An 11138-nucleotide genomic window follows, 5' to 3' on the forward strand; every position below is an offset into this window, starting at 1 on the left:
GTACATGCTCAAATTTGGCCCTAAATCAGTTTTTAATTGTACTGTCTCATAGAAATAAAATGGAATGAATATGATGATTCTTCAAGTTACAAACACCAAAATAGGTTTTGAGACTTTATTTATTTATTTAGGTGGTACTAGGGATTGAACTCAGGGCCTCAATCTTGTTAGACAGAAGCTTTATCACATTTTTTTTTATTGTAAGAATCTCCTGTCCTGCCCCATATGGAGATATTATTGCTTCTGCTTGTTTCATTCCCCTCCACAGTGCACGTCTTGAAAGCTCACATAACACTTGTGCTTATACCCCATTGGTCAGAACTTAGTATGGGACCTTACTTAGATGTTAGGAAGCCTAGCAGGTACAGATTTTATTTAAGAAGTCATGCATCAGATAAAAGTCATGTTTTTTGTTGGTAAAGAAGGACATGTTGTATGTCATGGGATACTCTGCCACAAAAAAGCATTACAACATTCATAATAAGAGGTGATGGTGGCTTGGATTCTAAATGTATTTAGAATGCTTTAGACAAATGGATTGATTGATTTAAACTGTAAGAAAAATTAAGAGTAACTCTATGGTTTTAATGATGAACAATGAAATGCAGATTCATCTTTACAGAGATGAAGACAGGTTTTGCGATGGGCTAAACTGGCAGTTAGGTTTGGAGCTTGTTCTTTGAAATACTGCTACATGTAAAAGGGGTGATGCCATGTAGGCAGGTGATATGCAAGCCTGTGGTTAAAAGGGACTGGATAATTGAAGTGGAAATCATAAAAGAAAACAAGAAAAGAATTTCAAGATTGGAACATGGGAAACCCCAATGTATAGAGATCTGAAGAACAGAGAAAGAACCAACAAGAGAGACATTAAGAAGGAATGTGACTACTGAGATAGAAAAATATAAATGTGTTGAATTAGCAGGGATATATGTGGAAATTTTCTTGTGATTATCTATTTCTAGTGGGGTAAAAACAAGTATCAGCTGTAGGGAGTTGGGTGACCATATTTTTCAGGTCTCAAGGAAAAGGATATGAAATAACCATAGATGGGTTTGACTGACTACTTGTTATTTATTACCATAGCAGTGTGCTATAGTTTGGATCTAAAATGTCTCCCTTAAACCCATATATTAAAAACTTGGTTCTCAGATTAGCACCACTGGGACATGATGAAACCTTTAGGAGGTGGGAACATTTGTTCTTTGGGTTATTGGAGGCATGTGGGACCCATAAAAAAAAGAGACAGTGGGACCCATCTTACTTCCTATTCCTTTCTTTTGCTTTGTGGCCAAGAAGATCAGTTTTCTTCAGCCAAATGTTTGTGCCATGTGCTGCGATAGCTCCAAAGCAACACGGCAAACTGACCATGGACTAAAACCTTTAAAATTGTGAGGCAAAATAAAACTTTTCTCTTTATAACTCTATTATCTTAGGTATTTGTCACAGTAAAGGAAGCTGACTATCACATGGTAGCATGATAGCTTAAGCTTTTGGAGAAGGGAACTTGCAGAGGGAAGACTTCTATTTCTAGTTCTCTAACTTGAAACAAGTAACTTGGCACCTCTGAACTGGACTTTCCCCACTTGTAAAATGAAAATAATGGTACATCATTATTGTGAGAATTGCATTTACTAATGTCTGCAAGATATTTAGACTAATACTGTCTCGTAATATGCTGGTATTATAAAAATCAGAATTAATAAACAAAGAGAGCTGCCAAATGACTAGAGCAAACAAGTAATCCAAAATATGGAAAGAGACAGGTGCCTGCAGAGACCAATAGAGCCTGACCATTTGCTTACCTATGGCAGATGTTGCTAGACACACAAGAAGATACAGCTAGAAGGTTTCACAAGCTGCTAGAGCAGAGAGGTGTGTGGGCTAGCATGAGAATGTGAAGGCCTGGAGGTTGCACATAGAGGGTGGTGTCCCAAGAAAGTTTTTCTCATAGTACTGACCTGAGAAAGTCAATAACAGTCACTGTCCACTCTGTGCCCGAACCAACCTGTTCTATATCCACTACAGAAGGAAAGGCTTAATCTGCAGGGGGAAGAGGGATGAAAACTATCACCATAGGACACTGGCAAAAACAACAGCAAAACAAAACAAGAAAAGAAGCACCCTTCCTTTGGAGGGACAAATTTTCTGTTAAGTCCAAGTAGACTCCTCTGCCCTAGAAAAGAAACAGAGTACTGTGAGGTCCTGGACACTCTTAAAACCCAGACTTTTAAAAAACATTGGCATGTCTTCTTTTTCCCCACACCGAGCTAACACAGGTAGAGTAAAAACAGCAGTGCAATACAGCTAGGTGAGTTGTAGGAGTTAAATCCTTACTGGGGGCAATGCCTAGGGAAATTAAAAGCTATGGAAGAAGCAGACATAGAGAAAAGAATCTCTGATAAATCATCTCACACTGCATTCACAAGGTATCATGAGAGGAAACTTAAACTCAAATTCAACCCTTCTACTGAACAGATGGAAATAAATCCCATGCTTAAAATCTAGCTGAACAAATGAGGTGCTCACTTTTAATCATAAAAATTATTTACCTCATTCTTTATAGTTTTACACAATATGCCTGGCTTTCAACAAAAAAATTATGTCATGTGAAAAGCCAAATATCTCCACCACAAACATACATAGACTGAAGATGCAAAGACATCATCAAAGCAGCCTGCATTTGACACAGATGCTGAAATTGTCAGAAAGAGATTTTAAAATAATTATGATTAAGTTATCAACTTTCCAAAGTAAGACAGCACGTCATATCAGATTAACTGGACAGAGATAAGAAACTCTAATTAAAAAGACACAGATACTATAAGAAACAAATAGGCAACAGTAGATACAAAGCTTCCAACAGGCTCATAAGTAGAGTCAACACAGTCAAAGAAAGAATCAGTGAGCATGAAGACAGGTAGTGGATGTTAAGTGAGCTGAAACAAACAACAACAAAAGGATGAAAAAAGAACAGAACAATCAATAAATAGTAAGGGAAATTTTCAAATAGTTACATATGTATAACTGAAGTCCCAAAGGAAAAGAAAGTGAAAATAGGGCAAAAGCATGTTTGAAGAAATAATTTTGCAAAATTAGTGACAGACTTGGAACCACAGATTCAACAGTGTCACAGAGCACCAAGCAGAATAAATACTCATACGGTATTTCAAACATTTGAGTTTGTCAGAATATCTTGAATTGAAAAGTAAAAAACAAAAACAAATAAACAACAAAAACGCTAAAATAGATTTTCTAAAGTCCTGGGAGTGGGAGCTAAATGGGGAGGCATTAACCTAGACTCTTAAATGTAGTAAAAAAATGAAAGAAAAATAAAAATTTCCCTAGGCAAACAAAAACTGAAGGAGATTGTTACTAGATACACTCTATAAGAAGTTTGGGAAGGTATTTGAGGTGTAATACATTTGATATCAATGAGAAACTTGGACCAGATGTACAAAAAGAAATGAAGAGGACAGAAACTGGAATGAATGAAAATGAGATAAAATTTATTTATTTCTTACACACAATGGTTCTAAAAGTACATAGCCTGTGTAAAAGTAAAATGTATGACAATAATAGCATAAGCAGTATGTGGGGAGTATCGGGAATATTCTGTTGTAGACACTACATACTGCATATGAAGCAGTATAATGTTACTGGAACGTAGACCCAGATTAATTTAAAATGTATATTGTACACTGTAAGAGTATCACTAAAGAATTTTTTTAAAGAGGAGAAATTAGTAAGTCTATTAAGGAGAAAAATAGAACCATGAAACTGTGCTTCAATTCAAGAAAAGGCAATGAAAAAAAGAAAGAAAAAATGTAACAAAGAGAAACAACTAGCAAGATACTTACATTTTAATCACTTGAACTAATAATAATATAATCATTTTAAATATGAATTACTTAAATATACCAGTTTAAAAACAAAGGTAATTATTCTGTCAGATTAAGTAAAAAGCAGAACCTAAGAAACCTATTTAAAATATAAAAACATAAATTCACATCTTCAAATATTTAGACCTTACTAATATAAAAACATATAAGACATAGTACCTATATTACTAGATATAAAAGACTATAACTTCTGAAGGTGTTCATAATATACATATGTGTGTGTATATACATATATATATCCATCTTATATCACTACAATATCCTATAAAGTACTTATTATTATCCATAACTTTGGAGACTAGAAAACTTTAGCTTAAAAAGTTAAACAATGCATCCAATGTTTCTTGGATAAAGCAGAGCTTGGGGTTAATATCCAGGCTTATTAGAAACCCCACACAATGATTCACTGTTTGAAATTGCCACTACAGATAGCTTGTTTAATAATAACTGAGAGTCAATTGATTGATTTTTGCAATATTTCCTGGATCTTTTGAGGATATACCTTTATTAATTATGAAAACAGGTCTATTTTATTATGGAAAAGAGGAGGGAGTTATGATCTCAATTTGAAATCTCACATGTCAGTATTTTATAGGTCTATAATAATATAACTTTTTGACCATCCAATTTTATTATGCTTAGTGATCTTAACTTGTGCTCTGAAATTGTCTAAATACTAACTATATTACAATATTTATTCTACTATTTTCTCAATACTCTTCTGTTTTGAAAGTACTGGCTAGAATACTCTGTATCTTGACACTCTCCAAGCTTCTATAAATGCTCCATAGGTATCAATTTTTCAAAATCTTTATCTATTACTTGTATACATTTTGAATCCATTACGCTTTATAAAAAATTCATGTAAAGATAAATCCAGGAACTGGAAGTAATTTTCTGGAAAGGAAGGGGTTGAATACAAACCAAAAATGTTTTTATAGGAAAATAAAACCAATAGACTATTAAGATGTTTTTTATTTAAATGCTAAAGTTATAAATTTTATGCTTTAGAGTTTTACTTTAGGTATGACTGACTAAATAGTCACCATGGAACAAAATCCTGTATTCCTTACTTAAGAGTCACAAGAGCATATTTGGATTGGAAAACTGCAAATTCATTTTTTAGCTACAGATGGTTGCTGTAAAGAACACTAAAAGTGCTCGTAAAGCAATAGGCCAATAAGTACACTAAAAACAGTAAAGTGTATCTGGGACAAACTGGCTTTCATAGCACAGTACTACCCATTGTAATCACCAGTATCAGTTTCAGCAATAAAGAAATGGGTATGAACAAGAGCAGCTATTAACTTAAATCAGATTGCTAGATACCAAAACACTAACTGCGAGTAAGAGAAGAAAGCTTGGAAAAAAATGTTTCACCTGACTGACAGTAGGGCAGGCAGGTTCTTGTACAGCAGGCGGGGTATCACACCCCACTCTAGAATTTTCCTAACTCCTTAAGCTAATCTTGTAGTTTCCCTGATCAATTTCAATATTACTTGATAAAATACATACTTGGCTGTGCTGTTTGGCCCCTGAAGATACCACATGTTCCATTTCATCCGTTAGAGAATAACACATTGGAGCAAAAGAGCAACAGATACAGACTGAATTTCTCTACAGCTCAGAAGCGTGACTGGTGACATGTTTCCTGTCATGGGCCCATGAGATAAGCAAATCCTAATACCTGATTATCTTCACTTTCAAACTACTACCTATGCTTCCCACCAGAAACGTTTTTTCTGTTGGCAGTTGAGTAAGATCTATTTGAACATGTCTATACTTACTTTACTGAAGAATTGTGAACGAAGTATAATCTTTAGTTACTATTTTAAAAGCATATTAGGTGAGTTAAAATAATATGCTCTTTCTAAATAAAGCGGCAGATGTATTAACTAAGCCTATTGAGAGTCCTGCACTGTCGTAGCGCTGAGAACAAAAAGAGAAAAAGGTAAGTGCCCTATGCTCAAACGCAATGATTCACGAAAACTAAGCCACCATCAAAGGAAGAAGGAAGCCTGTGTCTTCTGGAGGCAGTAAGAAGGCTTCGGGAGACAGATCTGTCAATCAATCAATGAGCCCATCACCCGAATGAAAGGCCCCGCCTACTCCAACTCAGGAGCCCGCCCCCATCTCAAGTTGGTCCCCCCAGTGGTCCACCCACATACGGGCCTAGCCAATCCAAGGACGTCTCGCGTGACGTACCTGAGACGCGTGCGCATCCACGGCCCGGCGCACCCTCCGTGCCTCGATGCGCTCGGGAGCAACCTCTTCGGCCTGGAGGCAGCATGTGCCACAGTCATCTGCGGCTTCCGCCGCCGCCATCTTGCCGGCGTGAACAGTCAGGTGGGCGGCAGCGGCGACGGCGACGACGGCGTCTGCGTCGAGGACGGCGGTGGCGTCGACGTCGGAGAGTACGGCAGAGGCGGCGGCGTCGGCGGCGAGTACAGGGGTGGCGGCGGCGAGGGCGGCGTCGAAGTCGGCGAGGACGGCAGAGGCGGCGAGTACAGGGGTGGCGGCGGCTTCGAAGTCGGCGGCGAGGACGGCGTCGTCGAAGACGGGGTCGGCGGTGGGGACCGGGGCGAGGACGGCGGTGGCGCAGGCGGTGGCGAGGGAGGCGTCGGCAGCGAGGACCAGGGTGGCGGCGGCGGCGTGGGCGGTGGCGAGGACGGCGCCTGCGTTGAGGACCGGGGCGGCGGCGGCGAGGACCGCGGCGTCATATGCGAGGACGGGGACGGCGTCGGCGGCGAGGACGGCGGCGGCGAGGACCTGGGCGGTGGCGAGGGCGGCGTCTGCAGCGGTGAGGACGGGGGCGGCGGCGAGGACAGGGCGAGGACGGCGGTGGCGCAGGCGGCGGCGAGGGCGGCGTCGGCAGCGTGGTCGGTGGCGAGGACGGCGTCTGCGTCGAGGACCGTGGAGTCGGAGGCGAGGATGGGGGCGACGAGTACAGGGGCGGAGGCGGTGAGGACAGGGCCGGCGGGGACGGGGGCGGCGTCGGCGGCGTCGAAGACGGGGGCGGCGGCGAGGACGGCGGAGGCGGAGGTGGTGGTGGGGCGAGGAGCTGGGCGGTAGCGAGGGCGGTGTCGGCGGCGAGGACGGGGGCGAAGAGTACAGGGGCGGCGTCGTTGGCGAGGACGGCAGTGAGGAGGGGGGCGGTGTCGGTGGCGAGGACGGTGGCGTCGAGGACGACGGCGGTGGCGACTACAGGGGCGGCGTCGGCGGCGAGGATTGCGGCGGTGAGGGCGGCGGCGGCGGCGACCGGTACGGACGGTTTCGGCCCCGGTAGCCCCTCCACACTCACTCGTCTTTGGGCCACAGCTCGCGGTAGTGCCCCTGTACCCACGGGGCCCCCGCCGCCCTGAGTTCGTCTTCGGGCGCTTGTCCGCGTCCTCGCCCCTCACCTGAGCCCGAACTTGGCGCGGCCGTCCCCTAACAGCCCTGGCGGGTGTGGAGACCCCTGCGTGGACCCGGGACCGCGGGCCTCGGCCGGGGCGGCGGGAGGGACGCCGGAAGTAGCGGGTAGTGCCGCAGCGTGGGTCACCAGCAGTGTGGTTTCTCCTGCCGCGGGAATCCTTCACACGGGCAACGAGTGTGCGTCTGTCCGCTCCTCCGGAAATGGCCAAGGTAAGTCCGTCTGCCGATGCACTAGGGCGTACAGGGACAAGAGAAGCGGAGCTCTAGCAAATGGCACAACGTAGATTGTGATCTTTGTGTGCCAGGCAGAAAGGAAAGTGGCAGTTTGGGAATCACTTAATCAGAAAAGTCTGTGACTGCCTTTAATGCTTTTGGAAGATGAGTGGGGTTTAGGTCATTAAAGACATGGGTTGGGAGATACGGAATGAAGTCCCCTCCCCCTCACAATTCAGGAATTGGGCACCCTCTCTTGGGACCCCTCCCAACTCTGGAAGCTCTAATCCTGGTGGTTTTCTATCCCAAAAAACTCTCAGGCTTCTCACACATACAGTAAGTTGTGTGAAAGATTAGGGGACGATAAGATGGAATTGCGAGGTGAAAACCAACTAGCAGGGAGCCTTGAATTCCAAGCTAATAATTTAGACTTTTTCTTTAAAACGTGATGATTTAATCTGAGCCTTGTGTTAGGAAGATTAATGTGGCAACAGTTAGCAGAGTGGTAGGTATCCTGTAATTGCAAAGATGCTAAAGGTGTGATGATATACACAAGTCGGAAGAGTAGGGTACTAGTAAGATTAGGCCAGATTTTACGATGAATTTTTACTTGGCTATTAGCTGCACAGGAAAGGGGTGTTGTAAAAGAAGCATGTGGTACTCCTAAAGGAGGGAAATTTAATTGAACTCTAATGGAATGCTAATATTTGAGCTGATTTTCTTTGATCTAAATTAAAAAATGGGTCCAGTACAGTGATGTGTTAAAAGATAGTTCTACAAATTCTGTTTTGGAATGTAGTTCACATTATATTTTGGTATCGAAATATACTTAAATTTGCGTGTTAATTGAACTAGATAGTGTCTTGAACAATTTGGTATACATATTGAGAGTCATAAATGTCCATGTTTTAGAACCTAGACAGACTAAACTTCTCATGCTTTGGAATATACTTTATGACTATATTTTCTCCTCAAAGTAATTTTTTAGTAAAATTTCTCAGATGGTATGATACCTGTCATTGATGACACACATAATCTTTTTCTCCTTAAATCTCAGAAGCTATGGCAACAATAGGCTCACAAATCGAAATGGCATTAGTTAGCAAGAAATCACTGTAGCTGAAGGAAGCCTACTGCTTTTATATCAGAAAGACATATTTCAGTTGGTCTACATTCTCAAGCGTGGACATTTACGATTCTTAATATGTATGTTGAATTGTCTGACTTTCCCTAAACTGAGACCTGTTGGGATTTTTCTTTTGGTTTGGTTTGGTTTATCTAAACAGCGAGACAGTAAATATTTTAAGCTCTGTGGATGAAGACGTTCTAAACCTACATAATTTTACCATTATGTTATGAAAGCAGTCATATGCAGTACATAATGAATGAATGTGGCTGTGTTGCAATAAAACCTTACTTACTGAAGCAACGGGCTATATTGAGAAATGATGTGCTGTCTTGTGCTTTACCTTATTCTAACTCAAGTATTTTAGTGAAATACTATGAATACTATTTACATATTCATCCATTTTTTTATTCATTTATTCTTATGTGCATATATTGTTTGGGTCATTTCTCCCCTTTGCCCCCTTCCTACCCTCTCCATTCTTCCCCCCCTCAGTTCCAGGCAGGTTCTGTTCTGCTTTTACCACTCATTTTCTTGAAGAGAAGAGACAAGCATAATAAGGAGGTCAAGGTGTTTTTGCTAGTTGAGTTAAGCATAGCTATACAGAAATATTCCTAGCATTGCTTTTGTGTACACCTGTTCCTATTCATCCATTTCTAACTGATGTTACAAGTCTAGAAAATGAACATAAGATAAAAAAAGTACGGGCTGAAATGAAGGAAAGTGAATGTTGCCATCAAACCAAGAGGAAACAATAGCATAGGAAACAATTATCATAATATATTGTAGTAAAAGAAGAAATGGATTAGAAAGTAAACAGATTGTGGTCCAAGATGTTTTCCAACTTCTCTGTTTTAAGGATGCCAAATCTTACTAGCTGTGCTAGCTTTTTAGTGTTTCATTAAAAAGTGCAACTTTGATACATTCTCTTTCTATTATGTGGTGTTCTTGAATTCTGCCCTTTACTGGAGAAGACAAACTTTTACCCAAATTAACTTGTTTCTTGAAATATTTGTGTTGTCAACCTAAAATAAACGGTAAAGAAAAAGGTTTCCTTATGAAAAGAGTTTATCCAGAAAGGAGACAGTGGTTGATAAGTCCATAGGCACAATCAGAGACAAAGGAAGGCAAAGGTTTTTAAAATTAAAATGAGGAAAGTTACCTAAGTTATTTTGAAACAGTAGTCCTTGACCACAAGGATCAATAACAGAGTGCCTTCAGTCTAAGCCTGAACACATGGCTGCTAGGTTGGCATCCTCATGGAAGTATTTTTTTTGTGTAACATTCCAGAGGCCTTTGTGCCAGGCTTTTGTTTTGGCAGTCCTTTGTTACAGTTCCTATTACCGGACAAATATGCACGAAGACTCCCTCACCATGGCCTTCTGGCTCCATGTGAAGGTTTGACATAAGTGACTGTTTTGATTCTGACAATTTTCATAGTGCTTATTTTTAAAATTATAAACATACATTATGCTTGTCACATAATGGGTGCTCAATGCAGGTAGAATAAATGTTGGTTTTTAAAGACACCACAATGTAAAGATTTGCCAGAGGTTCTCACTTTTCCAGAATAGATCTTTTTTTTTCTTTTTTTCTGTTATTTTTAGGCGCTTTGTAAAAGAGCCGGCCTGGTTTGCTGTCTCCCATGATATTGCTCTTTAGTTAAAAGAGTGGTCAGTCCAAAATGCTTTTCAGCTGTAGGATCTTGAGGTTCTAATGAAGCTCATGTGGCTACTTTAACTCCAGGTACATACATGTAAAAGTTGTTATTTTACTTAGAATTGTTTCAAAACATTTTGGGTTGAGTTGTGTTTCCTCTTACAGTTCTTACAGGGGTTTTACAGATTTAGTTGAAGTTGTGTTTGGTCCATGGAAAATAAATCAGCTCTCTCTCAATATTTATAGCAGAAAGTTACAATGTTTTAAAAAATGCTCCTTGATTTATGATGGAATTACATTCCAGCAAATGCATTGCATCATAAGTCAACAATGATCACATGGCTGGATTAGAATTGTAAGTCACACTGCCCAGCCTCAAGAGAGATTATTATATAGCATGCCCCTACTGGGGAAAAGATAAAAATTTGGTGAATAGTTCTTTCACACTATCATAAAGTCAAAAAGTCTTAAGTCAAGCCTCCATAAGTCGGGGACCATCTGTCTTCCTGGTTTTCATTCTTATTTCTGAACTTTCGGTTCTTTCTGTCCCTGCTTACACACAGTGCAACCTGAAACAAATCAAATCTCTTCTTGATCCTATTAATCCCCGTTACTGCTTTTTGTTGGTGGTGATAGTGGTACTTTGGTTTAAACTCAAGGCTCCTTACTTGCTAGGCTGGTGCTTTAGCACTTGAGCCATGCCTCCAGCTCTTCTTGCTTCAGTTATTTTTCCAGATAGAGTCTCAAGTTTTTGCCCAGGACTGGCCTCCTCAGCCAGTGATCCTCCTGCATAGCTGGGATATGCAGCTGGGACATATACCACC

Source organism: Castor canadensis, chromosome 1 (assembly GCF_047511655.1).
Source record: "Castor canadensis chromosome 1, mCasCan1.hap1v2, whole genome shotgun sequence".
Lineage (NCBI taxonomy): Eukaryota > Metazoa > Chordata > Mammalia > Rodentia > Castoridae > Castor > Castor canadensis.